The following is a 5,877-nucleotide window of genomic DNA, read 5'->3' as shown; positions in this document are numbered from 1 at the left end:
CAAGAAAGAGGGCTCACTCAGTGCCAAAATAAGAGTACATCGTCTTGGCGAAAAGGAAATTTCTAAAGGCTCGGGAAGACCGGCAACTCATTACACTCTCTATACATAACGACCCCATTTCGAGGAAGCCATGTATAAATGTACTAGGCTTCTGGACGGCAAATCCAAGGAAGGGGTTCGACATACAACATAACAGTTACAACAACTTCAACGCCTCTTGGAACACACTGCGCTCAAGCTAAGAGACATAAAAAAACATCAACTCAGGCGTATGAATATGAACCTAGTCATTCCTTGCGTCATGTATCAATATCCGTATATTGAAATTACCAAGACGCAAAAAATCCAAGCCTGAAACCGTGTTCCGTGAAATCTCTCGCACTATTGAGGGGTATCTAATCCCCTCAATAGCCAAGTCCACTAGGGTTCGGATACTATACGATCTTTCCTAACCTCGACGAGCTGGCTAAGCTTCACCATGAAGCCCAATTCACCCGCCTCAAGCTCTCCGCACAAGGATGCGCTCTGCTTCGTGAGTTGGGCTGCGCTATACCTCCACCACTCGTATTTGAAACAACCCGGCTCCCATGGGCGACGCTCTACCAGATTACCGTTGGAACCTGTACCACAGCACATGGACCCCGATACCCACTCAGGACGACGCCAAGCAAGAGCCCAACATCTTCAAGAAAACACAGGCGAGTGGATCTTATACACGGATGTATCTCCATCTCAGACCTCCAAGGACTACCGAACGAGAACAGCTTCCGATGGACTACCACTGTCTTGAGCCCTCCATTGCAACATCAGCAAGCAATACCTGGCAGAAATCACGACACTTCTGGAGGCCGCCAGAACGCCCAACCCAAATGCCCGTCATTTTCTGATACGCACAGATAGTCAAGCAGCCTGTCGAGCCCTCGGGACAGGTGACCATTGCGACGCGCATTACAGTATACTAGCGAACCACTTTGAGGCCCACCCCTCCATACGTGCTCAGATAAAGCGAATGCCTGGTCACTCGGGGACCAGAGGGGATGACGTGGCGCACTCCACGCCCCGCGTAAGTCTCCCGAGTCCCCTGTGGTCAGGGACGTCGGCAGAAATTTTTTCCGAGGGGGGGGGGGTCGCCCCCTTGATCTGAAGAGGTGGGTAGGCAGGCAGATATGGTCGAGCGTCATTTTGTTGTGCTCTGTGTGCCATGGCAAAAAAATAAAGATCGGGGGGGGGGGGGGCACGGGCCAGGTGTGCCACCCCCTGGCTACGCCCCTGCCTGTGATGGCCAGATTTACTGAACCGAGCCGAATTACTTGCTCTTGCGCGTTCGGACCTGCGCGCAAGATTGGGCGAGATGCGGCACCAACCGCAGTGTTTATACTGATCCACTGGCTGCCTGGCGTGCGGTGGCTTTCCTGATGACGCCCACGTTTTGTGGGATTGTCCGGGTGGCCATACAGCCATGCGCGGGAACCTCGGACACGTACCTGTATACTAAACTAAGACCAGCGACCCTGAAGGTGTGGCTGGCGGACTCCTCCCAGACATCATGAAGGTACCACAGGTGCAACGCTACGGAAGCTAGCGAGACTTCTTGCCGTAGACGCGTTCGCACTAAGAAACAGTACAGTGAATTTACCACCCGTAATGTGTTTTTTTTTTTTCGTTCCTAGGCTGTGTAATAAAGGAAGGTGATTTGTGCCCAGAAAATAAATGAAATCCGTTATTTACACTGTTGTCGATAGTTTGTTCCGGAACACTTAGCGTCTCTTTCTTTTTTTGTATCGTGGCCTCCATGATCAGCACTGGCAGCGCGTAGCCGGAACCTATCGCGGAGGCCAAGTACAAGACACGCGGATGTACACATTTTGCTGGCCGAACTTTTTGGATAGCTTCCAGAGCATTGCACCTGATGTATGAAACGGAGTATAGGCCTCGCCTCTTTTATTGAACCCAGACTCGGGCTATTTTTAAATAAAGTTGTTCTCTCTCTGTATTATGCAGCGGGAAGCGATAATTCGTGAAAAGCAATGCGTATACGCAAAAGAGAAACAGACGAGACAAGAGTTATACTTTACTAAGCTTTCTCGCGGTTACACACTTTGAAAAGACATGCATTCGTACCTCGCGCTAAGTTATTCGAAAAACTCCAATCAAGCATGCGTTTTTGTTGTTATTTTGTTCACACCAATTCGTACAGTGCTCGCGGATTGAAACTTATCAACACTTTTGGCATAACGATCGGTATGCTTGAGATGACCCTGTCATGTCGCTACGCATATGTCCTCTGGAGGTAATGGGCGCGTTAAGTTAGCGCGCTCTGAACTCCAAAGGAACGCGCTCGAATGCGCTCGAGTGCAACGCGTTCGGAGCTTAGCTTAACGGTGATTTCCGCCTACTGCTTTCGGGGTCACAAAAGCGTCACATGGCGAATGTTATGTTGCTTCCGCGGTAGAAACGAGTGGAGAAGGAGAACGCACCTCGTCGGAGGAGAGAGTCGGAAACACGTCATTTCTTCGGAAGCCGTAACAGGCGCGAGCTCTCGCGCACGCCCTCGTGCACCGTCTCAGGGTTGGAGCGCGCAGAGCGCGCTCCGTAATCACGCACCGGAAGTCGCTTTTCAACCGTTAAGTTTACAAAAGTGCACTCTGCCGGCTAGAGCGCGCTCGAGCTCCTTAACTTAACGCGCCCAATGTCGGCTCTGATGTAAGCGTCGGAGTCGAAATTAAGCCGATATGACAAGCAGTGAAGGCGATGGAAGTGAAAGTACGTGCATGTTTCAATCCGCGAGCAATGTACTTTCGAGAATATTCATTTCAGACAAAGACAGACAGACGTATCTTTGATGCAAGCTTTTCCGCTTATTTCGATCATGAGATACTTCAAACGCCGATGCTGTTCCAACTCTTTTCTTCCAGGAATTCTTATCGCATCAAGGCGTCGTTCCTGCTTGCGCGCATTGTTATGCATTGCATTTTCAAGAGATCCTTGAGCACTTTCCTGTCGTATTTTTGTCTGCTTCCGTAATCTGAAACGTTCCTCCACTTGAGGCGTGTATGTATGGACGTTTCGTCCCTTGAACACGGACCTTCCCCTGAAGCCATGAATACACCCCACTAGCGTTCTTCTGCCATTAGTGTTGAGGAAATCCTTAAAAATGGGACACCTGTGCTCTAGCACCTCTTTGTACGCTAAAATTGGTTCCAAAATAACAGTTGTTTAGCTTTACTGAACTGAAAAAATTGTTGATGAGGATGGCTTGATGGGCTAGTTGGTATTGCATCTTAGAAACGTCACGGCGCACACAGACGGGGACAAAAGAAGAAAGCGCCGTGTCTTGTGTTTTGTACTTTTGTCCCCGTCTGTGTGCACTGTAACGCTTCTAGGATGCAAGAACCTCTTCAGCTGTCGTGCTGTGTTGTCTTCAGCTGCTAGCGGTTAAAAATTGAAAATGTAACAGCGGCACTTCAAACGACATCATCCATAAAAGAGCAGACAATGACAAATACTGACTTTCAAGTGCCGTCGTTCAAAGCCACGCCATTATATATTGAGTTACGCAAGAGCAACTAGGGCCAATCTGTGCTGTTCCTAAGACATGTCTAAACAGAATGAATGTGATAGTTTATCGGTTAATATAGCATATTGAAACGTATAGAGAAATGCATTTCTTATGTATTTGGAGTTTCTCGGGCATATTTGGAGTTTCTCGATTGGGTTCGACGGACCAGACTGCGACATGTTGTCACGAAATACCCTTTTTACTTCATGTAGGCTCTCCTGCTCAGTCTCGCCGGACAGCTTGACCCGAAATCCTGCTTAAGAGAAAGAATGCTTATTAAAAAGAAAGCTTAAGCGGCTTAAAAAAAAAAGAGCATCTACAAACGTTGTTAATACCGCTCAAATTGCTCTTAGTGAAACATTGAGACGTTCTAAATGGCATTATTTTCAACAGTCTACCAAATTTTCTAAAGGAATCCCCTCGGAAGTTCTGGGACTCCTTGAATCGGAAAAGTAAAGTCTGTGGACGAGATTCAAGTCGATGGTGTTCGAATTGATGACAGAGATGCCATAGCGGAACATTTTAATTTGTATTTTCACAGTGTGCTTTCCATTCCTTCAGAAACAGTTAGTCTTACCCCTGTACCTGGCTCTGGTCACGAAGATATTGTTTCGCTATCAGGTATTGTAGCCAAGCTTCTTAACCTGAAGACTAAAGCATAATCTGGTCATGATGGCCGTCCAAATACGTTCCTTCGTCGATATGCTGAAGCGCTAGCCCCATTCCTTGCACGCATTTTCCTTGCATCTATATCATCTGCAGAGCCAGCGTTTGACTGGCGAACGGCACGTGCGGCGCCCATACACAAGAAAGGGGACACTGCGCTGATTACAAATTATCGTCCGATCTCTCTCACTTCTTCCTGCTGTAAGATTCTTGAACATATCATTGATAATTACATAATTAAAATTTTAAGAGATAACAACACTCTTTATTTCAACATGAACTCAGGAAGCGCTTTTCTACGGTCACACAACTAACCGCTGTAATTCACAATTTTGCAAGCGTTCTTGACAAATCTGATCAAACTGACGTTAGTTTTTTGGACTTTCAAAAAGCGTTCGACCTTGTTTCACATAAAGAAGTTACTCTGCGAGCTAAAATGCATTGACCTCCCCTCTTACATAATGAATTTGATTTCTGCTTGCTTATAAAAACGCACCTAATCGGTTTCTATTAATGGTCACCACTCGCGTCTGTTGCCAGTTACTTCCGGGATACCACAAGGTAGTGTACTGGGACCGCTCCTGTTTTTTATTTTTTATTAATGATATCGTTAACCTTATAACAGAGCCAGTTCAAGTTAGCTTCTTTGGAGAAGACTGCATATTGCATCATGAGGTTGTTTGTCGAGAGGATCAGGAACTTCTGAATACTAACCTCCGTAACCTCCATTCATGGTGTAAACAATGGAACATGAAGCTAAATGAAACAAAAACAGTATACATGCATATAACAAAGAAAATACATAAACGGTTGTTTTCTTATAGTCTTCCTGCTAACTCTCTAGTTGGAGTAAATAAATACGAATATTTGGGGGTGACCATAACTAACAACTTTAGTTGGAACTCTCCCATTTCTAATATCTGCGCTAATTATTTGCGCAGACTTTGTATTCTGCGACATAAACAGAAAACAGGCGCCCCCAGAAACTGAACTTCATGCATGCAAAACACTCTCTAGGCCTATATTGTAATACGCATGCACCATAGGGCTTTCCACACTAACCATAATACTAATTCACTAGAAATGGTTCAGCGCAAAGCTGTCAGATTTCCTTTCTAAATTACGTAACACCGACTCACCAACAGCCATCACGCATACTCATGGAATATAAGCTTTAAAATTACGACGAAAAATACTGAGGCTTAAATTTCTTTTTCTCCGAAAAAGCAACAAGCTCTCATTCTATCATGGCCCATATCTACGCCCATTAACAACAAGACTAACCAGGCATCGTCACCCCGAATCCTCAACTCCATATCAAACAAGAAGTAACACCTTCAAATTGTCTTTTTCTTCCTAGCACTATTGACGAATGAACGCACTACCATTATCACCGATTAACTCTGTTGACTCGATTCACCTGATTAATTTTTGATATTTTAACTTTGTAACTGTGACGTTAGTGTTTGTTTGTTTATTACTCTCCTTTCGAAATTCTGTGCTTTCTCCTGTAATTTTGCCTCTCCTGCCTGGGCCCACGTGGGTCTGCATGCAGTATATTCTTAATAAATAAATAAATAAATAAATAAATAAATAAATAAATAAATAAATAAATAAATAAATAAATAAATAAATAAATAAATAAATAAATA

The sequence above is a fragment of the Rhipicephalus sanguineus genome, chromosome 1 (genome assembly GCF_013339695.2).
Source record: "Rhipicephalus sanguineus isolate Rsan-2018 chromosome 1, BIME_Rsan_1.4, whole genome shotgun sequence".
Classification (NCBI taxonomy): domain Eukaryota; kingdom Metazoa; phylum Arthropoda; class Arachnida; order Ixodida; family Ixodidae; genus Rhipicephalus; species Rhipicephalus sanguineus.
This window is presented reverse-complemented; position numbering follows the sequence as displayed.